Source organism: Artemia franciscana, chromosome 7 (assembly GCF_032884065.1).
Source record: "Artemia franciscana chromosome 7, ASM3288406v1, whole genome shotgun sequence".
Taxonomy (NCBI): Eukaryota; Metazoa; Arthropoda; class Branchiopoda; order Anostraca; family Artemiidae; genus Artemia; species Artemia franciscana.
This window is the reverse complement of record NC_088869.1, coordinates 40,733,599-40,747,367: the sequence shown is the minus strand read 5'-3', so window position 1 is coordinate 40,747,367 and position 13,769 is coordinate 40,733,599. Positions and strand designations below refer to the sequence as shown.

Genomic DNA, 13,769 nt, shown 5'->3' with positions numbered 1-13,769 from the left:
GAAGATCGCTTAACATTGTCGTGGTTCGCCTCTTTATAGAGGCACGAGTGTGCCTCCTTGATGGATATATGTCAAGCTAGCAGTTTGAAACATGCTCAAAGAAATCTCGATGGGGCAGCCACTCTCGGAAATCACGCACACCAGATGGCACGTGCCAGGCGTGGTGTGTGTTTGCTAAAAATGGAGGAGCCGTGCTGTACATAACGTAAATGTACGGCCTATGTGTCATTCTGAAATGTACATCGTGGCGGAAAGTAGGCATCCCCTTGAGTAATCTTTAGTTTCGGCTGAAATATCTCCAAAATAAGCACATTTGCCGCCATCTGCATCATGGTACTAACTGTGTGCTGCTGGCCCCATAAAAGTATTTTGGGAAGCACAACTTTACCAGAAGGTGGAACTGAACAATTTGAAGTAATTCAACATTTGAGGAAATGATGACCATATTATTTGCTGATTCGTTTGAAGCATCTGCTGTTTACAAATTTTAAGAGAATTTGAAAATATTCCAATTCTAGACCGCTTCACAGGAACACTAACAGTTTTATTTGCATATAAGATTGTAAGCCAGAGGGGAAGCGGTTTCAATTGGATGGGGAGGAGTTTATGACTCCCATCCCAGATTTTTTGTACCCTCCTCATATTTAAAAATACCTTTTTGGTATTGTTACTGAAAAAAAGGCCTTTTTGTATTTTCATTGAAAAATTGAAAATAAAAATACACCGCCCCTAGGTTTTGTAAGTAACTTCACTGCAGAGGGCAGACTGAGTTCGTGCCCTGGAGTGGTTTTAGGGACTCTTACACCCCCCCCCCCAAATTCAAGGGTCAGAAGGGTAAAAAATATCAATAGAAAGCCAATTTCTTATCGGTGATTTCCCAAACATTAGGTCTTTATCCGTACCCCATGTAACTGCAAGGATGTTTACAATTTTCCCTATTTTTGGATGTTCTTCAAAATGCTGCCCCGAAAATGCCTTCATGGTTATCTTCGAGTGTATATCTAATAATGATGATTTTGATGTTTCGTTATGAATCCTGGACTAGCTGCTGCTTTCACTTTACGGTTGTGTTGCTGTATTTTTGTCTTTGTGTTTATTTTTGAACTGTAGTGTTATTTATTATTTTATCTTTGTCTAGGCCTAGTTTTTCAAGCTCGTATCCACGTGGTTCCTAGTAAAATATATAATTGTATATGTGAGTAATAAAATGATTGGAATTGAACTTGTATCGAAAAGACATTGCTGAAAAAGTCTCCCATTGAAATGCAAAGCATTGGAACCAATCCGACGCAGGTTGGGCAATACAGCTTGCAGAGAAAGGCTTTTGGTACGTTCAGGTCAAAAAGCGATACGATGTGTCACGAATTTAAGCCTTGCTAAATATGAACGACTTGCATAAGATGCTTGAAGTGGCATATCTGCTGTCCATCCTGACGTTTCAGCTGGATAAAACAATGGGTAGGTAAAGGGTTCCACACGATAGTCGGTGATTTTTTAACTGACCAAATTTGTGCCGCGTTGTCTTATAACAATTTCATTTGACGGAAAAATACAGTCGGCATTAAGAATATTACTACAACTGCTAACAACTTACCGCAGTACCAAGCATAGTGAGGCCAATACAGCTACGTACGCTCTTTCTTTATCCTAACCTATCCAATGCGTCCCTCTTTACTCCCTCCCAGGAAGTTCCAATTTCCTTTAAATATTTATGTGTGACATCCATCCGACCCAACCGAGGACGACCTGCCCCCTGTTTAGCCATAGACAGTTGACCGAAATCTTCGGTCATCCTTCATCTGCAGAACGTGCCCTAGCCACCTCAGCCTTTCTCTCATTATACCCATAGAAAGGATTAAGTATAAGAGCAGCATATGAATGTAATAATATTAATCTATAATAATCATATATATAATCATATGAATCTAATATTAAGAATATTACTACAACTGCTAACAACTTACCGCAGTACCAAGCATAGTGAGGCCAATACAGCTACGTACGCTCTTTCTTTATCCTAACCTATCCAAAGCGTCCCTCTTTACTTCCTCCCAGGAAGTTCCAATTTCCTTTAAATTTTTGTGTGTGACATTCATCCGACCCAACCGAGGACGACCTGTCCCCTGTTTAGCCATAGACAGTTGACCGAAAAAGACAATCTTCGGTCATCCTTCCTAGTAAAATATATAATTGTATATGTGAGTAATAAAATGATTGGAATTGAACTTGTATCGAAAAGACATTGCTGAAAAAGTCTCCCATTGAAATGCAAAGCATTGGATCATCTGCAGAACGTGCCCTAGCCACCTCAGCCTTTCTATCATTATACCCATAGAAAGGATTAAGTATAAGAGCAGCATATGCCTCATTACATGCAGTAGGGTTAAACTGTCTATAATCGAAGCCATTTGGAACACTGAAAAACAGCCGTGCGACTGGGGGCTGCTGTGAAAAAGCAAAGTTGACTTACATCATCCTCCACTTCTCGCATTTTGATGTAACCTTCGGCATGGTTGCTTGTGTCCCGCAATATTACTTCCAAGACATCCATTAGGTTACAAGAGATCCCATAATTTAAAGGCTTTATGTGACGTTCCTCGACAGCTTCATCGGTGTCTAATAAGTACAATTGGCCATATGAGAGAGGTTCAAAATCACCCTTAGTGGTTTGTGATGGATGTGTCGCTAAATTGATTTAGTGGTAAACTTTTCTAGCTACACTAAAGCTAAAAACATTTCGACTGTTGATGGTTGGATTATCCCTTGCGTTGAATGGAGCTAAAGCGAAACAAGAGTTCAAGTTTAGAATTCGTTCGTGGAACTTCCTAGAGAGCAATTGACGCTCTAAAAAAGGCTAACCAATTCATTTGGAAATTGTAGAGGCGGCATCTCCAAATGGATCACCTTTGTTTGCTGCTCTTCCCTTGTGAAATTGGACGGCTAAGCAGTAAATAAATACGATGTTGAATGGTCCCAATGACTTGTAATTAACACCTACGTAATTACGTCGCCTTTGTAAGTTTATACTGAGTTTTGTGCTGTAGCTTGTTGGCGTAGAAGACTTGACGACATGGCTCTTCTGACCCAGTATTCCTTTGTTGTTCACTTTTATTTTGGACTTGTTCTGATACTCACTTTCGCATGTCTTGTAACCACACAATTCTTTGTTCATCATTTTCGTCTCTGATTCATTTTAATCCTCGTTGTTGCAGGTCTTCTTACCGAACAATTCTTTGTTCTTCACTTTCGTTTTTAATTGGTTTCGATCCTCATTGTAGCAGTTCTTCTAACCGCAATTGTCTTTGTTCCTCGCTTTCATTTTTACTCGTTCTGACACTCGCTGTCGTAGATCTTCTAACTGGACAGATCTGTCTTCTTCGTTTTGGATTTAAATTATTTCAGAAAATATTTAATATTCTTTGCTTTACCTGCTTGAGTTGATCTAGTTTCATTTAACGGTCCAGGTTATTCATTTTAACCTTGTGAATTTACGTTCTTGGGGTAGTTCCCTTGGTCTTAACATGTTTGATGGTTCAGGTGTGTGTACACAAATTTCTTCTCGTTCCAACGAATTACCATTAGCAACAATTGAAAATTTTGTTTTTGGGTCTTCCATTAGGCAGTTTTGCTTATTTTAGTCATAAAACGTTTTAGAAAGCTTTTTAAAATAGATAAATACATTTCCTCGGACAAAGTTAGCAATTGCTATGAATAACATCATTGAAATAACTTTCGCAGTGCCTTGAGGACAAAACGCAAATTAATAATTGCTCAAAATGGACAAACTGGACAATCAAATGAGACAAGATCAAAAGTACGACATGAGAAGTGTAAATTCAAAATATATATAATAACCAACCTAAAACATCAAATGTAACAAGGGAATTCCGAGGAGCTAAGGCAAAGGACGTTGAAATATGTCTAAAGTAATGATAAAACAACAATGAAAACAATACTTGCAAAAACGACAGTTACAACGAGTCAAAAACAAAATGAAGAAAACGGGGTTAAAAACGAGGTTAAACGTGGTTAAAAGATAAGCGACAGTTGAAACAAAACGAGCTAAAAACGGAAGTGAATAACAAAGAAATATACGCTTACAAGACATACGACAACGAAGATCAGAACAAATCAAAATCATACTAAAGAACAAAGAAATATGGGTTTAGAAGAAATGCAATAGCAAGAACAATGGAATATGCAGTAAGAAGATAAGCGGTAATGATAATTACAAACGCGAGCGTGAATCAGAAGTTTCAAAAATGATAGTGAAGAAGAAGGAATTATGCAATTAGCAGACACGCGAAAACAAGTATCAGAAAGTATCAAAAATTAAAGTGTACTGTTAGAAGGAAAGCTACAGCAGGAATTAGAATGGGTCAAAAATGAATGTGAAGAAGAAAAAATATTACATTAGAAGAACAACACCATCGCAATTCTCGACGCCAAAAAAATGGGGCGCAAAACTCAGTGCTAACCTAGAAAGAGGCCATAAAGTATGGAAGTGTTAATTACAAATCATTGGAACCCTTCAACATTGTGTATATTTACTGTGGAGCTCTCGATTTTCCCAAAGAGTAGCAAACAAAGTTCATTCACTTGAAGGTTGCTGCCTGCTTGGTCGAATTGCATTCCCAGCTCCACAGTTTCCAAATTGTTTTCCCAAGGTTTTCACAGCAGCCCCCAGTAGCACGGCTGATTTTCAGTGTTCCAAATGGCTTCGATTATAGACGGTTCAACCCTCCTGCATGTAATGAGGCATATGCTGCTCTTATACTTAATCCTTTCTATGGGTATAATGAGAGAAAGGCTGAGGTGGCTAGGGCACGTTCTGCAGATGAAGGATGACCGAAGATTGTTCTTTCCGGTCAACTGTCTATGACTAAACAGAGGGCAGGTCATCCTCGGTTGGGTCGGATGGATGTCAGACATAAATATTTAAAGGAAATTGGAACTTCCTGGGAGGGAGTAAAGAGGGACGCTTTGGATAGATTAGGATAAAGAAAGAGCGTACGTAGCTGTATTGGCCTCACTATGCCTGGTACTGCGGTAAGTTGTTAGCAGTTGTAGTAATATTCTTAATGCCGACTGTATTTTTCCGTCAAATGAAATTGTTATAAGACAGCGCGGCACAAATTTGGTCAGTTTAAAAAGGACCGACTATCGTGTGGAACCCTTTACCTGCCTATTGTTTTATCCAGCTGAAACGTCAGGATGGACAGCAGATATGCCACTTCAAGCATCTTATGCAAGTCGTTCATATTTAGCAAGGCTTAAATTCGTGACACATCGTATCGCTTTTTGACCTGAACGTACCAAAAGCCTTTCTCTGCAAGCTGTGTTGCCCAACCTGCGTCAGATTGGTTCCAATGCTTTGCATTTCAATGGAAGACTTTTTCAGCAATGTCTTTTCGATACAAGTTCAATTCCAATCATTTTATTACTCACATATACAATTATATATTTTACTAGGAACCACGTGGATACGAGCTTGAAAAACTAGGCCTAGACAAACATAAAATAATAAATAACACTACAGTTCAAAAATAAACACAAAGACAAAAATACAGCAACACAACCGTAAAGTGAAAGCAGCAGCTAATCCAAGATTCATAACTAAACATCAAAGTCAGCATTATTAGATATACACTCGAAGATAACCATGAAGGCATTTTCGGTAAATATATGACTGTTCATATTATTGACTTAATAATAAAGTGAACATACCGCTTAATACCTTTTTATGCTCTTTACGAATAAAATTATCGCTTCTATTGCCAAATCCATATTTAAGCAATTTTTGACCTCGTAAAAATGACGAACTTTCAAGTAAAGTATGAGTTACTAGTCGTTTTCGACAAAATAATACTACATTTTCTCAGTGTCAAAATTATTTATAATAAGGTTAGTTTACGTTAGGTCAAAAAGTGCTTAAATTTAAATTTGCGATAGAAGCGATAGTTATATTCATAAAGAGCATAAAAAAAGGCATCGAGTGGTATGTTCACTTTATTGGTAAGTCAATAATATGAACAGTCATATATATTGACTGTATTATGCTCCAGTATTATAAAAGAGTGTTTGGTTTACATCAGACAACTCATTCACAGATTCTGAAAGGTGATATGGGCCTGTTTTCTTTAAAGCTACGTAGGTATATTTTAATGCTTAGATTCTGGTTGAAGTTAACTAAGAGTAATGAAGATAGACTAGTAAGAGTGGCATATGAAGAGATGTTGAAATGTGGTTTAAAAACCTCGTGGCTATCCCAAATTAAATCATTACTAGAAAAAGTAGGAATGCCTTATTTATGGAATAATGGTCTTTGCTCTCGCGATGTACCAACAAATTTAGAAAGCCAGGTACAATTTATAATAGAGAGTCAGGAAATTCAGCATTGGCAAGGGCTGGTTCTTGATTCTACAACCCTACAACATTATAATCAGGCAAAACCTAGTTTTGGGGAGGAAGTTTATTTTAAACTTAATTTACCGGCTATGATTCTACGTCGTTGGATTCAGCTTAGGGCAAATTGTCTTCCAATCCAGAACAGGCAAAAAACGTTCGACAAAAATAAAATGATAGTTGGTCCTGATAGGCGGTATCTTTGTCCTCTTTGTAAAGATAATATGAAAAAAACTTCGTTTTCTTAAAGAGTTAAAGAGGCTGCGTCCCAAAGTCGAACCTTAAAACGTACAGGAATTAGAAGAGGCAGTTGGGGGGCTGCCGCCCCCCAAACCCCCAGCTTTTAAAGACTCTTTTGTACAGGTTTTTTGTTTTTTTGCTAACCCCCCGCTCTTGGCTTCGGAAAGGCCCTCTTTTAATTAACAAAAAATTGAAATGAATGAATAATGGAATAACTTCGAAAAATGTTAAACACAAGAGGACAGGAGAACCATTGCGCAGAAACTAGTAATTAGTAACAATGAAGTCCCCCCACAAAAAAAAAATGTACAAAAGAGTCTTTAAAAGCTGGGGGTTTGGGGGGCGGCAGCCCCCCAACTGCCTCTTCTAATTCCTGTACGTTTTAAGGTTCGACTTTGGGACGCAGCCTCTTTAACTCTTTAAGAAAACGAAGTTTTTTTCATATTATTTCTGTACGTTTTTCTACAATCCATGGTGGATGTAATTTAATAATTCCTGTACTCCTCGTACAGGAATTAGGAGAGGAACTTGGGTGGCTGCCGCCGCCCCCCCGCTTTTAAATCATTGTATAAAATAGAAAAAAATAGATAGAATGACCGAAATGTTTCTTTTGCTCATAAGAAGCTAATTTTCTGTTATCTCTCAAATGATAAGCTGTCCAGGTGTTATCAAAATTTTTTTGATGTTGTGAAAAAAACCGCCCATCAGGGACTTGAACCCTTGACCCGAGGAGTAAGAGTCCCACGCTCTACCGACTGAGCTAAACACTTGCATGTGTGTAAATATAACTTCTCAATAACTTTTAAAAATTTCAAATTAACATGGGCTCTTATGGAGAGAAATCCGTTAATTAAGTATCTAATGTGAGGTTTCTGGAAAACAGGGAAGGAGTTATCGGATCGAGTTAATTCACTTAACTTGTGAATTTCAGCCCGATCGGACAACGTTAAAAGGGGGGGGGGGGTTGGAGGGTTGAAATTTTCGGGGGGTTAAGATTTTCCTATGAAACTTTCCAGGAAAATTACTCGGAGAATTCCGCATCGAATGAGTCTTCGTACACCCAGATCCGATGTCGGATGTGACCTGTAGGCGTCTAGGAAAAAAAAGTAAATGAATTTTAAGTGGCTATGCGTGGTTTCTGGAAAACAGGGAAGGAGTTATCAGATCGAGCTGAAATTTCGCGGATAAGCTCCTGGGCCCTAGGAGACCTTAACTTGTGAATTTCAGCCCGATCGGACAACGTTAAAGGGGGGCTGGGGTGGACGAGTCGAAACTTTCGGCCAGATTTTCCCCATGAAGGAAAAGTTGGAGGGGGATGAAATTTTACAGGTTTCTTAGTTGGAGCTCGGGCTACGAAATGCATCCCTCCCCATCCCTCTGCGACCACTGGAACGCTTAACATTGTCGTGTGTCGCCTCTTTATAGAGGCACGAGTGTGCCTCCTTGATGATGATGAAGACTTGGATCATTTTCTCCGGAAATGCCCGGTGCTCTTGGATTTACGGGAAATTTATTTGCATGGGATTAATTTGATGCTTCCGGGTATACACAAAATAGTAACCCAACCACAATATTTCGAGTGGGAGTATATATAGAAAAATCTTTAATAAGAAGAAAAAGTTGTATATGATCAATTTCTTTTGTAGTTAGATTAGGTACTAAATACACTTATCTATCTATCTATCTATATTTACCGCATTTTCAACCAGAGAAACAAACATTACAAATTACTTTTTCATTATTACTTCAGAATTCAAAGTGAACACATCTAAAATCAGATATCTTACGAACATTATTAAAGCATAATTTTTTTTTAAGTTAACTATTTATCATTTCGTAACAACAATTGACTTGGGATTAGTGACGCATAATCCTTTCCTATGTTTATCAACTAATTCAGTGACCTTCAGGGATTATTGAATTTTCACAGGAAATGAAATAATAGATTATATTATATTATTATTGGATATTCTTGTTCATTTAATTAAGGTGCTGTAACATCTTTTCAAATCACTGCAAGGGCCGTATCTACCTGTCGGTATTTAGTTACCCTTAAATTACAGGAAATAGATGAGTGGACTCCTACGCTTCCCTTGTTCTTGGATGGACTAAATGGACTACACTCGTTTAATGGAAAATAGGCTGCTTAGATCCGAGCTTGTTAAAGTGAAAACGACTGCTCTTCGCTCTGAACTTCACTCGAGAAGGAATAATCTTGTTATTCACGGCCTAGAATTTTCAGAAGGCGAAGACCTCCGTCAGAAAGTAAATAGCTTCTTCGGTCAATAGATAATGCCAAGCAGTTACGTACCAGTTTTGTATACAGAATTTCAAAGAAAACATCAAACTCCGAGTCGTCTAGTCCTAGAGGCCCGGCCATTAGAAACAGTGCGTAACGAAAAAAAAATCAAAAGATCCAATTTTCGCTAGCCTAGAAAATTTTGACCACCCTGAAATAATGAAAGAGTGTGGTAAATTGAAAAAAAATTGTTTGAGTGTGTCTGTGGACTTGCCTAGTAATCTCAGTAAAAGACGGAAAGAACTATTATCTCTCGGCTACAATCCAAAAACGCCAACAATACCGAGTGGGAAAGTAGCATAAACGCGAAAAGGATTTAACTTTGGTTATAAACAAAAAATTAAAGGCGTCGCAATGGACGAAGCTGCAAGATGACTGCTACGATTCATTCAAACTTCCCCTGGCCAGGCCAGAAAATCCCAATGAATCTGATTCAGAAGCATAGAGTCATTATAATATTATTTTTTTCATTTAGTTAGTTGTTGGGGCAGCTATAGTATTAATTGTGGTAAGTTTCGGTGAGAATACTGGTAACTTATGGAGGTAGAAGAATTAAGTAAAATTTATTAATTAAAAAGTATTATAACTGCTCCCCTTGAGAGTATATTTGTTTGATTGCCGTTTGCTTAATCTTGAAGTTTTTTTGTTGATCCAAACAGATATTTTTTTCTTTTCGTGTATCCTTATTTGTTTTTTTCTCTTTCAGTGTGGTAAGAAAAGTTTGGGTTTGCAAACTTCAAAGTGGTCTACTGCCCCTTTCAGAAGTACAGCCATTACCTCTCTCGAGTATATGGTAAGTTATGAATTCCTGTTCCGACCTCCCGGGGGGTTCCTCCTTATCGACAGGTCAAAGTAATGCAAGATTAAAAAGTTAGAAGAAAATTTTTTGGATCTGGAATTAGTTTTTGATGCTGAAATTAATAATGAATCAGATTCACTAATGTTTGATAAGATTAAATTTCCTAGAGCCGATATGAAGAGGTGTATAATCAAACAGTTCGTGGTAACGAACTGTAGTAAGGAGCGATACCAGTAGTTACATCAAAAGAATGGCATTTTAATGCTGATTTTAAATAAATAAGTTTTATCAAGATTAGTCTTACCCATCAAAAGTTACGAGCCTGAGAAAATTTGCCTCATTTTAGAAAATAGAAAATTCATTTAGAAAATACCCCCTAAAAGTCATACGACCTTAACGAAAATCACACCATCAGATTCAACGTATCAGAGAACCTTATTGTGGAAGTTTCAAGCCCCTATCTATAAAATGTGGAATTTCGCATTTTTCGCCAGAAGACAAATCACGGATGCGTGTTTATTTGTTTTTTTGTGTTTTTCCCCCCAGGGGTGATCGTATCGATTCAGTGGTCCCAGAATGCCGCAAAAGGGCTCATTCTAACAGAAATTAAAAGTTCTAGTGCCCTTTTTAAGTAACCAAAACAATTAGAGGGCACCTAGGCCTCCTCCCACGCTCATTTTTGCCCAAAGTCACCGGATCAAAGTTCTGAGATAGTCATTTTATTCATCATAGTCGAAAAACCCAATAACTATGTCTTTGGGGACGACTTACTCCCCCGTAGTCCCCGTGGGAAGGGCTGCAAGTTACAAACTTTGACCTGTGTTTACATATAGTAATGGTTACTGGGAAGTGTACAGACGTTTTCAGGGGGATTTTTTTGGTTTGGGGGGATATTTGAGGGGGGAGGGTTACCGGGGAGGATCTTTCCATGGAGGAACTTCTCATGGGGAAAGAGACTTTCAATGGAGGCGGCGCAGGATTTTCTAGCATTATTTAAAAAAAAACAATGAAAAAATAAATATGAAATGTTTTTCTACTGAAAGTGAGAAGCAGCGTTAAAACTTAAAACGAACATAAATTTTTACGCATATGAGGGGTTTACCTCCTCGTAATACCTCGCTCTTTACGCTAAAGTGTTTTTAGTAATTTCAACTATATTTTCTACGGGCTTTGTGATTCAGGGGTCATTCTTAAGGAATTGGGACAAAATTTAAGCTTTAATGTAAAGAGCAAGGTATCGAAAAGGGGTGAGTCCCCTCATATACGCAATAAAAACATACAAATATAAAAGTTCGCTACGTAATTTAATTCGTAAGTTACGTATATTTTTACTTATGAAAACGTTCGTAAAAAATTGTAAGTTATAGTTGCCTTTTTAAGTAATCAAAAAATTGGAGGGCAACTAGGCCTCCTCCCTCGCTCCTCTTTTCTCAAAATGTTCCGATTAAAACCATGAAAAAGCCATTTAGCCCCAAAAAATTAATATGCAAATTTCGTTTTAATTATTTATATGCGGAGAGCCAAGATCAAACCATGCATTAATTCAAAAACGTCCACTTAAACAAACGAAATTAAACAAAAAAAAAGATTTTTACTGTTTTAAAATGTAGATTTAAGAAAAAGAGTCAAACTTTAGCGAAAAGAGCGGGGCGTTGAGGAGGAAAAGCCCCTTTCAAATATGGAGTAAATTCTGTTCGTTTTAAGTTTTAATATCGCTCCTTACTTTCATTTAAAAAAAACTTTTTTTTTGTTGAATGTGACTAAGGGACGCTCTGATTCTCAACTCACTATTCTCCAGCTTAACTGTCAAGTGTTGTGCTTTTCGTTTTCTGATTTAGCGAATTTTTGCGAACAGCTGCAACCAGATGTAGTCGAGACTTGCGAAGTTTTTTCTAACAAGACATACCTATACCCTTTTAGAAATACCTGGTTATTCTTCCCAATTCCTGCACGGATCTACAATGAATAGAGGAGGCGTGGCTATATACACGTGGCAAGAATATTCAACCTGCAGCAATAAGGAATTGACCCAAAATATCAAAGGAGTTTGTGAATATCTCTTCTTGGAAATAACTTTACCTTCGCAGAAGAAAGTAACACTTGGAAAAGTTTGCCCTCCACCGGCGGAATCTGTCTCTTCGTTCTTCAAAAATGGCCAAATATCTGATTATCTAGAGAAACAAGGGAACGAAGCCATCTTATGGAGGACTTTAACATGAATCTGACTCTTCCTCTATCATCAAGTGCGATAGATTATAATTATTATAATGTTTGCTTCGAACATGTGCCCCTCGAGTACGATACCTACTTTAGTAACTTCCAACTCCCACTCATTGATTGAAAGTAATTTTTCGACGCTTTCGATCCAATATCGGCCTCTGTCTTGCTATTTGACATTTAGGATTACTTTCATCTGCTTACGAATTTTAAAATATAGCACAAAGATTGTAAGCCCAATGCCATGCCTACGCAGGGATTATGTCACATGAAAATTAAATGGTGAGAACCTAGAAACCCTTAAACAAGTTTTGGAGAGCAAATCCTGGGATAAGGTTTTGAATAGAGAAGATTTTAATGCAGGATAACATTTTTATGAGAAAGTACACAGATTTCCGCTCTAAAAAGTGTACCAGGAAGACTGGACGGAAAAATCAACCCATCAGCCCTTGGATTAGTCATGGAGTGCTCCAGCGTATTAATAAGAAAAACAAGCTCTGAACTAATCACATAAATGACCCTTTTATAGCGATGCTTGAAAAATATATTGAATATAAAAAAGGCCCCCGATCAATTTTACGTAAGGCTAAGAGAAATTATTTAATTGGAAAGATAGCTGAAATAGGGAATGATTCGCGGAAGATATGTAAGGTTGTAAACTCTTTATAACGTCCCTGCAAACTCCCACCTGAGCTTCCTTCAAGATTGTCTGTAAATGAGGAAACTATATTTTCCTGCTAACTACCGTAATGATATATATGAGAGGAAGTTCTCTCTCACATGTACATCTATTGCCAAGCTAGTATCAAAATATGAAGATGAAGGCCTAAGTTGTCTCCTGTTTGGTGACTTTAACTGCGGACTGTCTGACCCTGAAAGCAATAGATCTCAGATCTTACTCCATCCTTGTCCAAGTATCACCTGTCTTGGAAATGGTCGCGATTTTACGTACATCCATCAATCTGGCTCCGTGTCTCAGGTGGACGATTTCTATTGTTCTTCTATGATTAAATTCTCCTTTGCTACTTCGGTTCTTCTTGATTACTCCATATCCGACCACATGCCGATCTGTAATTCTTTTCAAATAAAGCCACTGCTGCAAACTTCACCCACAAATTCTCCACCTAAATGGTTGTACAGCCTCAACTGGGAAGCTGCTAACATCGATTCTTACCAGAGTTCATGTGACTCCATCCTGTCGAAGATCCGAATTTCTTTCGCACTTCTGGGTTGTCCGAACATGACAGTAGACTCGAAAAAAACCATCCTACTAAACATCTACTGCTCTGAGATGACGCAGGCTATCCATACAGCTGAGAAAGCTGCAGTTCCTGTCCGCAAAATCCGTCACGGCACGGAAGTGCGTAACTGGCAGAATAATCCTAATCTTGTAGCCGCATATGATTCAGCAAAATTCTCGCTACAATTATGGGCAGATTGTGGGAAGCCGCGCTCCAGAGTAGTCAACGCTGTTCGTATTCACACAAAACGTAAATTTTGCAAAGCCATAGCATAGCATAAGGCTAACGAAATTGCCCATACCAGCAAGATTGTCGATAACTCGCCACCTGCTTTATTGCGTCTTCGAACTAAGAACAAATCTTCCAATGGCCCACCCTACATGCCAGAAAAAGACTGGTGCGACTACTTCAGAGACCAATTTTCATCCCCTAATTCCTACCTAGACAACACCTTTTGCCAATCCCTCGATAAGGAGCTCCAGTTTGCAGTTAAGGATATTTGCTTCCTGGTCACTCCGTCTTTGATGCGTTCCAAATATCTTCCGATCACTGTTTCAACTACTTTCTG

At 38.2% G+C, this 13,769-nt stretch overlaps 1 protein-coding gene across 1 annotated transcript in view; it reads left to right on the top strand.

Annotated features, from left to right (window-relative positions):
- LOC136029298 (serine/arginine repetitive matrix protein 2-like) overlaps positions 1–13,769 on the top strand; it is a 171,331-nt gene that overhangs the window by 140,869 nt on the left and 16,693 nt on the right. The window contains exon 9 of the transcript XR_010618011.1: positions 9,651–9,737. The gene's annotated coding sequence lies outside the window, so the exon portion shown is untranslated. The remainder of the gene's footprint in view (positions 1–9,650; positions 9,738–13,769) is intronic.